Here is a 13,747-nt window from a genome sequence, read left to right as displayed (position 1 = left end):
GAATTTGGTGAGATAGATTGGAACAATTGGGAATAATTTTTAATTTGTTTTTTTCTTAATAATTATCTATTTTTATAGGGTCTACCTTGTACGTAGTTAAAGAGTGATCTCACATCCACCAACACCCGTAGAGGTCTGTATTAATGGAGTGAATGAATAGGACACTAAAGAGTTTAACTAAAGCCTTGACCGAGACTGGACAGGAATAGGTTAAGGTATTCCCAGCCATTCTGATGGTTCAGAACAACCCCAGCTAGTGAGACAGGGTTAACGCCTTTTGAAACAGGACAAGCTATGAATATACCAGAAGATGGCCCTCTTTGAATCTAATTATGTACGCACAGCAATTAACTCGAACCTTGTCAGTCTTGCAGTCACAGGTGTTGGAGATGTAGATACCACTACCAGCTGACCATAATGGCGAATCCATACAACTAGGAGGACGGTGAAAGGGCCCTTCCAACTACTACTGACCACACCTACAGTAGTGAAGGTCGAAGATCATCCTCATTAGATACACCTAATCAATTGCAAAAGAATTGGAAACTGGAAAAGGGACAATGACTTTCCTTGGTGTTCTGGGAATGGCCCAGAATAAATACCTTTTTGTCTATGAGTTATGAGTTTGCTCGCAGAGGGAATGGAAGCAAGTTCCCCACAACAGCGAGGGAGGCCTACAAATAGTGCCAATACCCCAAAATCTAACAGAAAGGCTGGCCCTACTCTGTTTTTGCAACACCACGGTGTCTAGCAGTTGCCAATAAATATCTCATGTCATTACAATTACCCAGAAAAAGGGGTACATTTGGGAAACAGCTCATGCACCACAATCTCTCCTCAGGGACCATCACGACCAGTAAATGGAACATACTTTGTGTTTGGGTTATGAGTATACCCGTGGCTGCCAGGGATGCCACTGGGAGACAACAGGTAGTGGGGAAAGAACGACCACTGGAATGGGTGCTGCTATATAGCCTATATTGTTCCCTATATGAGTGTGGTCCAGGATCTAGCAGAGGTAGCTGGAACCCTGAGAGTCAAAAGGGGTATCTCAGAAGCACAGAGGTGTTGGATGATCACTTACCCCTCATATGGCACAGCCACTAATGTCCTGAACCCACCATTCCCTGGACAGTACCCTGTCCCTCACAATGGGTATCTGATCGAAGGTTGGTGACTAAATGGGAAAAATCTAACACTCTTGGGAAGTACGGTGGGATATGGATGGGCTGGCTTTTTCAGTTTAGGATGGGTAGAAAGCTCTACAGTGGCTAGCAATCATAATTACATCATATGTGGACTAACGATCCCGGGAAATGCAACCATGGAGCTCTCACAGCAGTAACTGAAGAATTATCCGAGCTCTGACTATTTGTAATGCGGAATAGATACATCCATGACTGTGTAGCCAGACATAGTGCGAACTTCATCATCAAGTTTGCCGACGACACCACTGTTGTTGGACAAATCACAGATGGTGATGAGTCAGAGTATAGAAATGAGATCGACAGATTGACCAAATGGTGCCAGCACAACAACCTGGCTCTCAACTTCAGTAAAACCAAGGAACTGATTGTGGGCTTTTTTAGGGGAAGGTTGAGGACCCACAATCCTGTTTACATCAATGGGACGATGGTGGAGAGAATCAAAAACTTCAAATTCCTGGGAATGCATATTTCCGAAGATCTGTCCTGGACTCAGCACACTGATGCAATTATAAATAATTTAATTATAAATGATAAATCAGCGACTCTGCTTCGTGAGAAGATCACGGAGATTCAGCATGTCAAAGAGGATTCTCCTGAACCTCTACAGGTGCACAGTAGAGAGCATACTGACTGGTTGCATCTTGGCCTGGTTCGGCAACATGAATGTGCAGGAGCGGAAAAGACTGCAAAAAGTTGTGACCACTGCCCAGTCCATCACTGGCTTTGACCACCCCACCATCGAAGGGATCTATCGAAGTCGCTGCCTCAAAAAGGCAGTCAACATCATCAAAGACCCACACCATCCTGGCCACACACTCATTTCACCATTGCCATCAGGAAAAAGGTACAGGAGCCTAAAAACTGTAATGTCCAGGTTCAGGAACAGCTTCTTCCCTACAGCCATCAGGCTATATTATACACAACAGCAAATAAGCTCTGAACTGTAACAGTCTATCCTTATTATTGCACTATATTTATTATTTATTGAGATTGAATATGTGTGCATGTGTATACACACACTGAACTTATTTTCTTCTCCCGTATGTACTATGTTTACATATTCTGTTGTGCTGCAGCAAGCAAGAATTTCATTGTCCTATCTAGGATAAATGACAATAAAACACTCTTGACTCTTGAACAGATTTAAGCAACATTACTGGACAAGGAATGTTGGTGCCATACTCAAACTGATAGGTTTAATATAAATATAAATAGGCTTCAGTTAATCTCTGTACAAATACTGTCAATTGACCTTGGGGCTTCTTAATTCTGAGTTTTTTTAAACAAAATAATTAATATAAAATAGAACATATTGGAGACAGGCTATTATACTATCTTTTGGTCTTCATTAACATTAGACTGCAGGTTATTTTCAGAATTTTGATTAAAATTTAAACTGGTTCTCTTCCACAATCTATAATTGGCTACTTGACAACTGAAAATGACCCTTTAATGCAGGTAAATGGCATAACAAGGAAGGGGGAGTTGATGTGATGTGAAAAAGGAGTGAATTGCAGTTCAAGGAAAGATGAAAGGGAATGCAACAGATAGGGTTGCTTTGGGAGTAGGTATGGATCTGATTGTTCATAGAGGCTTGTGTTGTTTACCAAGTAAATAAGAATGCTGTGTTTCTTTTGCATTTTCAATTGTGCATGGCAAGGAGAGGTTTTGGAAAGTGTGCACCAAAATGGTAATTTATTCCACAAGCCTTCTGATTAATCCACCAGTAAAGCTGATCTCCAAATCAGTATTTTTCCTTCCCAATTAGACCAATTACTAGCAATGTTACAACATTTTGAGATTTAAAAAATCAAGTCTTTAACTTATCCCATCAGATAAAGCATAAAAATAAGTTTAATTTGACACCTAATTCACTTTCATATCTTCAGTATTAAAAAAGTTGGCCATTTTCATACTCGGAAATTGGCATCTTGTTCCCTACTGCTTTTTCATTGACTTAACACAAAAGCTGTCATCGAGAACATTTTAAAGCCCAAAGCTTTCTTAAAATTTAAGAGAACTGAAAGAAATTTCCAGTCATTATAGATTGAAGCATTCTGAAACAAATATGAAACAATCTTACTTAGATGACTTGAAATTAAAGCATATGATTAGTTAGTTACCTAATTGTAGCTAATTACAAAATTCAATTACTAGATCTAAACATCTATTCATTTCTTAAGAATAGATTAACATTTTTAAATAGCCTAAGTGTCCAAATAACATTCACACAAGAATTCAGAATATAACATCATTTTTAAATCTCATTGTCATGGGTTTATAGGCCAAATGGAAGGAATTTAATGTTTAATACCTGTAAATTAATGGCCATTTAAATCAGCTTGCGAGTGTGATTTTCTGGAACGGGACCATTTGGAACGTTGAGTTGCGGTGATTTAGTCCCCATATTGGCAGCAAATACACTGCCGGTTCGTTTGGGGACTAAATCACCGTTTCGCAACTTAAAATGTGAATTAAATACATCTTAAGAAACACTTTTATACCTAAAAATAAACTACTTTCTTTTACCTGTCCCCTACATAAAATCTGGCCCGTTGTCGGCATTGACGGCTTCAGAAGCTGATTTTAAAATCATCCCAGCAATTAACTTGTCAGGCAAATTTTTAAAAAAAACACACAGAACGGCCGTCGGAACAATTCTTTAGCAACATCCTGCACTCCAACCAAATTTAATTCAGGACCAGGTCGGGAAAAAAAACGTGTTTTAACCCCCCCCCCCTCAAACGCACCAAAATCGCGCACACCACCAGTGGCAGAATTGCAGCGCCGCTGAAGCTAAGTAGTGTAACATACCTACAATTACTATCAGAAATTACCTCATAAGACCATAGTTCCTTGGAGCAGAATTCTGAATTCTGCTCATTGTATCTATTCTGCCATTCAATCATGGCTGAACTTTTTTTCCCTCTTAACCCAATTCTCATAACCTTTGCTGCCCTTCCTCAAGAATTTATCAATCTCTGATTTAAATATACCCAATGACTTGGCAGTCTGGAGTTCTCCAGATTTACCACCCTCTGACTATAGAAAGTCTCACTAATCTCTATTTTCATAAATTCATAGGAGCAGAATTAGGCCCGTTGAGTCTACTCCACCATTCAATCATGACTGGTCTATCTTTCCTTCTCAACCCCATTCTCCTGCATTCTACCTATAACCCTTGATACTTGTACTAATCAGGAATTTGTACTCTGGTTTAAGAGTACCCAATGACTTGGCCTCCACAGCCGTCTGTGGCAATGGGATCAAACAATTGATCAAGGATGTAACATTGACAGAGCTTCTTAAAGGATCAGTTACAGTTGGGCGATTGCATTGGGAAATTCCGGAGTTGTGGTGCTTGATTGTTTAAGGTGCAGCTTTCAATTGGGAGGCATAGGAATTTGGCATCCACAATGCAGCAGAACAGAATATGACACAGTCCGCTTTTAGCATAAGATGGTACAGGCATAGAGCTCAAGTGTATAGAGCTCATAGAGCTGGGTGCTTGCTATAATAATAATAATAATAATGGATGGGATTTATATAGCGCCGTTCTAATACTCAAGGCGCTTTACATCGCATTATTCATTCACTCCTCAGTCACACTCGGTGGTGGTAAGCTACTTCTGTAGCCACAGCTGCCCTGGGGCAGACTGACGGATGCGTGGCTGCCAATCTGCGCCTACGGCCCCTCCGACCACCACCAATCACTCACACACATTCACACACAGGCAAAGGTGGGTGAAGTGTCTTGCCCAAGGACACAACGACAGTATGCACTCCAAGCGGGATTCGAACCGGCTACCTTCCGGTTGCCAGCCGAACACTTAGCCCATTGTGCCATCTGTCATCCCGATATATACTAATATACTAATCTATTAGATTTCATGACTCTCAACCCACTCCTTGTTGGTGGCTTGATTATCTCTTGAATACACAGTCGAGCCAATTGGCAGTTTGAGGCCACTGCTTTAAATAAGGCAAATGACAAGAAATTGTGAAAGCATCTTTTCTCCCAAAAAGGACACCTGACCCGAGTCACTGGAAGGTTGATATTAATCCTTTGGTTGTGATTAATTGTTCAAATCACTGTTGTAGCACTCTACCGGCTGTACTATATGAGAATTTTCCGCTGCAGATGTTCTACCAATCGGTGGTAGCCAGTGCCATCTTATTCGCTGTCATGTGCTGGGGCAGCAGGTCAAAGCCCACGGATGCCAATAGGATTAACATTGAGGCTGGCTCTATCCTGGAAGGCGGAGTTGGATTCATGGGAGGTGGGCTTGGAGGGGACGATGCTCCTCAAACTGCAGAGCATCTTGGACAATATAATTCACCCCCTTAATAAGATTAACCTGAGGAGTACCTTCAGCAATAGACTGGTTCCACCAAGATGCAGTACAGAACGGCACAGGAGATCCTTCTTCCCTGTGGCTATCAAACTGTACAACTCCTCCCCCTTCTGTCATGGGGTAGACTGACTGCCACCCCCCCCCCCCTCCCCCCCCCTCTCCCCAATCTTTGCACACCCCCAATCCTTTCCACTCATCACTTTAATTTCATGTTTCATGTATTTTGTGTTTTATGACTGTTAGCCGATCAATTTCCCTCCTGGGGTAACTAAAGTTCTATTGTATCGTATCGTATCATTTATTCTCTGAAATAGATGAGCATTTTGGACACCCAGTGAACAGTTATTTTTAACAAGTAGTTCGGCAACCAAACCCATTTTGAATTAATTGTCATTGCCAGTTTTAACAGTTTCTTTGTAACCATTTTTTTTGTTTTATATTGTAATCAAGTGGAAATAATGTATTTAGCTGAAATGAATAACCTTTTCTATGAGATAATAGCTTGTTTCTTCTTATCAATTTATTTTGTTGAACAGTTTTTTCTCATTGTTCCCTATTATGCTCAGCTCTGAGAAGGGTACCCGGACGGGACGTCGAAGGACAAGCCGAAGCCAAGAAGTGGAAGCCAAGATACCAAAAGTACATCACGCCGAAAAGCCAAGATACTGAAAGTACATCACGCCGAAATGCCAAGATACTGAAAGTACATCATGCTGAAAGGATACGAATCCAAACGGACACCACGCCGCAGAGACAAGACGCAGAACGGACATGACGTCGAAAAGCCACTGAATGAACATGACGTCTCCGGAGACGTGATTGGTCTGATACCTTGTCGACAAAGGTCAGTGATTGGTCCAGACCTCCGCGTTCATCACAGCACTAGCCGGGGGGAGACGGGAGGGGGAGCTTGAGCTCGAGTTTGTTAAATGGTGGCGGTGACTCCAAGCTGCTGCGATTGCCACAGAGGTTTTTCAACGTCATAGAAACATAGAAACATAGAAAATAGGTGCAGGCGTAGGCCATTCGAGCCTGCACCGCCATTCGATATGATCATCCATACCCCCTGATCCCTTTAACCACAAGGGCCACATCTAACTCCCTCTTAAATATAGCCAATGAACTGGCCTCAACTACCTTCTGTGGCAGAGAATTCCGCAGATTCACCACTCTCTGTGTAAAAAATGATTTTCTCATCTCGGTCCTAAAAGACTTCCCTCTTATCCTTAAACTGTGACCCCTAGTTCTGGACTTCCCCAACATTGGGAATAATCTTCCTGCATCTAGCCTGTCCAACCCCTTAAGAATTTGGTAAGTTTCTATAAGATCCCCCCCTCAATCTTCTGAATTCTAGCGAGTACAGTCTTTCTTCATATGATAGTCCTGCCATCCCAGGAATCAGTCTGGTGAACCTTCTCTGTACTCTCTCTATGGCAAGAATGTCTTTCCTCAGATTAGGAGACCAAAACTGTACGCAATACTCCAGGTGTGGTCTCACCAAGACCCTGTACAACTGCAGTAGAACCTCCCTGCTCTTATACTCAAATCCTTTTGCTATGAATGCTAACATACCATTTGCTTTCTTCACTGCCTGCTGCACCTGCATTCCTACTTTCAATGACTGGTGTACCATGACACCCAGGTCTCGTTGCATCTCCCCTTTCGTCCCATCTCATGTTCGTTCCCTGTCAGATTTTAAGCTGAAAAACAATCTGACGCTGAACGCACGTGAAGCCGGAATGATAAATAGGTATTGTAGATGGTTTATGCATGCAACCTATAATGTAGCTACCTCAACGCCACTAACCACGCCCAGCCATATCAGTATAACTGTGATATCCTCCCCTTGTTCCTCCCTGTTTGTTCCAGTACGCCTGAAGACTAGGTGCAGTCAGTACTGGGGCATGAGTAACATGTGCCTTAATTAAAGACTCAGTAAAGGTTACAGTGTGTCAGACTCCACTCCTTTACATGGTGTCAGCAAGTTAAACGCACGCCTCCTGTTTATCGGGTTTTATTTGTCCCTAGTCCAACTAGTGTTTAATTCCCTATTCATCATGGCATTCTCATGCCGAAAGCCCTCTCCCCTTGTCTTTGACGCTGACATTGCGGAACGCTGGGCTATTTTCGTGATGGACTACAACCACTTCATCAACATCGTGCACCGAAATGACCCTGATGCGGTCAAAGCCTCGCTCCTGCTGAACCTTGCCGGTCCCGATGCAATGAAATGAGCCCAGGCTTTCAACTATAATCCAGCGGTCCTGGATGACAACGACCAGGTCGTCGAGCCGGCGGAATCCGCAAATGACCCGGTATGTCTCTTACGCAAGTTTGCGGAGATTTGTGACTTGCCCTCCAACCGCATATTGGAGCGGGCTAGATTTTTCACACGAAAACAGCAGCCTGATGAGCCTGTTGAATGTTTTATCGCCGACCTGCGCTACCTTGCTCAGCGGTGCCGTTTCGAGACCATGCGTGATCAGCTCACCAGAGATATCCTTGTCACCGGCATGCTAGATCAGAAGCTACGTGCAGATCTGCTGCAAAGACCAGACCTCTCCCTGACTCAGGCGATGCATGCATGCCGCATAGCTGAAGTAGTTGCCCCGCCACATGGGCAGAGGGGATCTGACAATCGGGCTATTAATCTGACTGGTGTTGCTATGCCCCGTCGCAAACAAGGCAACTTTCGCCCTACGCCGCGGCCGACTTATGCCCCTCGGGTCCCGCTTGTCAAGAAGTGTCCCAACTGCAATTATATCCATTCCATGCAGTCGCAGTGCCCAGCATTTGGCAAAGCTTGCAATTTCTGTAGGAAGATGAACCATTTTTCAGCTGCCTGTCGCTCCCGTGGGAACGTTCCCTCAGCTCCTAGACAAGTTTTAAACAACCTTCAGCAAGCTGATAACGATTTCGATTCCCAGTCTTCTGTCGACACTGCCCTCGACTCTGAGCCCAGCTGTTCCATGGGAGATGCCAGTGTTTACACTCTCCTTCATGGCCGATCTCGCCTCCCCGATCCTTCTGTACTCATTACTGTCAACAACAAGTCCTTCATTGCTAAACTCGACACGGGGGCGAAGGTGAATGTTATGTCAACATCAATATTCAAACAGATAAGAAATAATGAGCTGTTGACTGCTGATCGCTCCATATTGCGTGCTTATGGGGGAGAGGGGCTAACACCTGTGGGGAGGGCCACCTTCCACTGTGTGCTGCAGAAATCATCCCGTGACCTGTCGTTTTTCATTCTGGACTGTGACTGTGTGACTGTTGAGCAATCAGGCCTGTCAGGATCTCGGTCTGGTGTCTTTCGACCATACGGTCCACGAAGTGCGTGCGATGCTGAATCCACTCTCCTAGTACCCTGACCTCTTCGATGATAAGCTGGGGAAGCTGCCCCTTGTATACAAGATCGCAACTGACCCATCGGTTGTACCAGTGGTCCGTGCCCCACACAGGGTGTTGTTTGCCATGAAGGGCAAGGTCGAAGCCATGCTGAAGAACATGGTTGGCATGGGAGTGCTTGAAGCTGTCAGCGATCCCACCGAGTGGGTCTCCACCATGGTCGCCACCATGAAGAAGGGTAAGAACGAAATACGGGTGTGCATAAACCCCAAAGGCTTGAATCTGGCAAGAAAACGTCCCCACTACCCTATGAGGACTGTAGAAGATGTTGCTGCCCAGGTCGGTCAGGCCACGGTGGTTTCTGTTCTCGGTGCCAGGAGCTCGTTCTGGCAAATACCCCTAGACAAACGCTCCTCAGACTTAACCACTTTTGGCACACCCTTCGGAAGGTTCAAATTTTTGCGGATGCCATTCGGCATAAACTCCGCTAGCGAAGTGTTTCAACGCTCCATGGAGCAACTGTTTGCTGGTCTGCCGTGTGCCATTATTGTGGATGATATCCTGGTCTATGGGAAAGATGCTGCTGAGCATGACCACCATCTCCGACGGATTCTAGACCGCGCTCGCCAGATCAACTTAAAGCTTAACCCGACAAAGTGCAGGTTCCGTGTAGCTGAAGTACCCTATGTTGGCCACATCTTCACGGCCCACGGGCTGAAACCTGATCCGCAGAAGACCAACGCTATCTCCGAGCTGCCTGCCCCGACAGATGTTGCCAGCCTGCAGCGCTTCCTGGGCATGGTCAACTATTTGGGGAAGTTTATCCCTGACCTCAGCGAGTTGAGCGCACCCCTGAGGCAACTGACGAAAAAAGACATTGCCTGGTCCTGGTTTCCCCAACACCAGCAGGCTTTCGACTTCCTCAAAACAAAGCTGATCAGCACGCCGACTCTCAAGTTTTTTGACCTGCAGCGTCCAATTGTGGTAACGTGTGATGCTTCCCATTTCGGGCTAGGTGCTGCTTGCCTGCAGCTCTATGATGATGGCTTGTTGCAGCCCGTTTCTTATGCCTCGCGAACCATGACGGACACTGAGCAGCGCTATGCACAAATCGAGAAGGAACTTCTTGCGGTTGTGTTCGCCTGCTCCAAGTTCAAGGACTTCCTTTTCGGTACCAAGTTCACCGTCGAGACGGATCACCAACCCTTGGTGACAATCCTCAATAAACCCATCCACATTGCTCCAGCCAGACTACAGCGAATGATGCTACAACTCCAGCGGTTCGACTTTCAGATCGTTTACAAGAGGGGCACTGAGATGCATGTGGCCGATGCGCTGTCCAGGGCCCCCCGGTCCTCCTGCGACAGACATCCCTACGAACAGGGGGATCTGCAGGTACTCAATGTTAACTTTGTTCCCTCTAAGCAGCTCCAGTGCCTGGTTGAGCACACTGCGAACGACCCAGACCTGCAACAGCTCGCTGCTGTCATCAAGCGGGGGTGGCCAAGCAAACGCACCTCGCTGCCTGCTGGTGTCCACCCTTTCTTTCTGGTTCGAGATGAACTAGTGCTACGGGACGGGATCATTATCAAGGGTCACAAGGTGGTCGTCCCTGCCTCCCTGTATGACTTGTACTACAACGCTGCCCACATGGGGCATCCCGGAGCCGATGCCACTGTCACACATGCCCAAGAACAATATTATTGGCCCGGCATGGCAAAGTACATTAAGGCCCGAGTAGCCTCCTGTCCTGATTGTAACACTCTTGCCCCACATCAGCAGCGCCAGCCACTTCTGCAGCAGCCCGCCCCTGCTATGCCCTGGTCATCGCTGGCTGCCGACATATTCGAATGGCGTGGAAAGCAATACCTAGTGTTGGTCGACTCCTACTCGAACTGGTTCGAGGTGGACCTTCTCCCTGCTATCACCTCTGAAATGGTCATCAGTAAGCTGCGCCGGCACTTCGCCACTTTTGGGTCCCCGGTCTGCTTGCAGACCGACAATGGCCGTCAATTCACCAGTGCAGAATTTAAAGCTTTCGCTGTGAAGTGGAACTTCACTCTCTACACCAGCAGCCCTGAATACCCGCAGAGCAATGGCCTGGCTGAACGTGCTGTCCACAGTGCCAAGAATTTGCTCGAGCAGTCTCGTCTCTCCAATGGTGACTTCTACCAGGGTCTGTTAAACCTTCGTAACATTTCCAGGGACAATACCATGCGATCCCCTGCCCAACGTCTGATGTCCCGCGTTCTTCGCCCACCGATGCCGATCGCCCAGCAATCCCTAGTGCCCATGGTCCTCCAGCCTGCTGCCGTCCAGCAACGGATTGCTCAAAGGCATGAAGTACAGCGCCGCTCTCACGACAAGTCCTGCCGCCCTCTCTCACCACTACTGCCTGGCCAGGTCATCCGCATGCAGACAGCCACCGGATTCTCCCGACTCGCAACCGTGGTTGGGGTGGACAATTCACCCAGATCCTACTTGTTGGACTTTGAAGGAACTATCTACCGCCGTAGTCGCCAGCACTTGTTGGCTGTCAACGAGCCTCAGCCTCCTCCTGCGGCCCCCTATGCTCCTCCGTTGCGTTTCGAGCCTCCCACTACTAACTACCCCTCAGCTCCCTGCATGCCCCGGTCAGTCCGCTTGCCGCGTTCTCCTCCCTCTGCCCTTCCGGGGCTCTCCTCCCCTGCCCGCTCTCCTTCTCCTCCTTCTCCCCCGTCTCCTTCCCCAGGATCGCCTGTGCCAGTCGGGTCTCCTTCCGCATTCCCGGCTGGGTCTCCCCCGGCTTTCTCCTTCCCAGCTGATATTGCGCCTCCTCCTCTTCTTTCGGGTGGGGAGGGTGAGGGTGCCATGCGCACTCGCTCGGGTCGGGTTGTCAAACCCCCTGTCCGTTACGGTGATTTTGTTTAGATTTGCCGGGGTTGTATAACCACCCTGCCACTGTTATAACTTAAATTTAAATTTCCAAGGGAAAGGATGTAGATGGTTTATGCATGCAACCTATAATGTAGCTACCTCAACACCACTAACCACGCCCAGCCATATCAGTATAACTGTGATATCCTCCCCTTGTTCCTCCCTGTTTGCTCCAGTACGCCTGAAGACTAGGTGCAGTCAGTACTGGGACGTGAGTAACATGTGCCTTAATTAAAGACTCAGTAAAGGTTACAGTGTGTCAGACTCCACTCCTTTACAGGTATGAAAAACTGAAACACTTAAAAAAATCTATATTTGCTGCAAGAATTGTTGTACCTTGTAACATTTTGAAATAGTTAAATTGTTGTACCTTGTACGTCTCTGGGAAAGGTCAGACAAAGGTCAGTGATTGATCCAGATCCACGCGGTGTCCATCACATCACTGCCTCTGTAGCAATCGCAGCAGCTTGGAGTCACTGCCATCATTTTACAAACGCAAGCTCAAGCTCCCCCCCCCCCTCCCCCACCCTCCCGTCTCCCCCCAGCCAGTGATGTGATGGACGCGGGGGTCTGGACCAATCGCTGACAACAGAAAATTCGGTTTCCGGAGACGTCATGTCCCTTCGGCGGCTTTTTGACGCCATGTCCATTCTGCGTCTTGTCTCTGCGGCGTATCCTTTCGGTGTGATGCACTTTTGGCTTTGTGTCCTTTCGGCGTGATGTACTTTCGGTATCTTGGCTTTTCGGCATCATGAACTTCTCTAATCTTGGCTTTTCGGTGTGATGTACTTTCAGTATCTTGGCTTTGGCTTCTCGTCCTTCGATGTCCCGTCCGCACATACTGGAGAAGTCTGTTGAACGGGATTGACAGAAGAATGATGAACAGCAAAAAAATGATTTTGTGTAGCAATGAGTCACATACACTAAAAATGAACACACATACAATTTCAACAAGTAAAAAAAAGAACACTTTTTTACATAACACAGGAGCAATGACTTGGATTTGTGTTTAGCCTTAGAAGTAACATAGACAACATGTGTACACAAAGAATATCCAGCTTTGAAGGAAAGAAATGACAATTCAGGCACCACTTTACAACAACATTTGTACCACTTCCCAAATAGTTGTAATTCTTCTCATGACCAAAGACAAAACCCTGAATTTAAAACCATCTACAGCTCACGATTTTTTTTAAAGTCTCAAATATACTGCCAAATTCACAAGAGCATAATTAGTTTAAAAATAGACCAGATACCCCCTAAATCGCACCAACCATACATTTTTGCTGGTGGAAAAAAAGACCAATACGTGAAAATAAAATATAGCAATTGTTTCTTCCCACCCCGCAGCTGATGGAGGTCAATGACAATTACACATAACGTTTTGGGTCAGTGACCTTTTATCAGTTTTGATTTCTAATGTCAGGTCATTGGCCTGAAATATTCGACCTGTTCCTCTCCTCGTTTTTGTTTTGGCTCGTTTTGTGGATGTGGTCTTTTCCCATTTAGCCTTTATTGTAGTAAAATGAGTACAATATCAATTACAAATGTTTCATGTTATCATGCCCGGGTGTCAGAGAATTGTCAACTGTTCGGATTCTAATTGTGGTAACTATTGATGCAAGTCATTATTTTTTTTCGAACTTAACTCCAGGTTGAGCCACAGGGGAAAATGCCTTACAACTTTCTGATGTGCACCAGCCATGTAAATGTTATAGTTGATAAACTATGAGTCGTCCAGACTGAATTCCCTGCAACCAAGTCGTTATATATTAAATATATTCTAATTATTTGCATGTGCTTTGTTCCTTTAAATTAAACAATAAAGTTTCCTAGATAATTACGTTTAAATATATATTTTATCCCTTAATGACATTGTCTTTTTCGTACCAGGTGATTTTTTCCGTTTTCTTTCTT

The 13,747-nt window shown here is 45.6% G+C and overlaps 1 long non-coding RNA gene across 1 annotated transcript; it reads right to left on the bottom strand.

Moving 5' to 3' along the window:
- Window positions 1-12,782: 12,782 nt before the first annotated feature.
- On the bottom strand, window positions 12,783-13,746 carry LOC116974139. Its single transcript, XR_004412289.1, has 2 exons — window positions 13,140-13,746; window positions 12,783-13,003 (listed from the first exon to the last, which is right to left on the bottom strand). It is a non-coding gene; the product is annotated as an uncharacterized LOC116974139 (long non-coding RNA).
- Window position 13,747: the final 1 nt, after the last annotated feature.

The sequence above is a fragment of the Amblyraja radiata genome, chromosome 6 (genome assembly GCF_010909765.2).
Source record: "Amblyraja radiata isolate CabotCenter1 chromosome 6, sAmbRad1.1.pri, whole genome shotgun sequence".
NCBI classification, from domain to species: domain Eukaryota; kingdom Metazoa; phylum Chordata; class Chondrichthyes; order Rajiformes; family Rajidae; genus Amblyraja; species Amblyraja radiata.
Note: the sequence above shows the minus strand (reverse complement) of the source record. Positions and strands in the feature narration are given on the sequence as shown.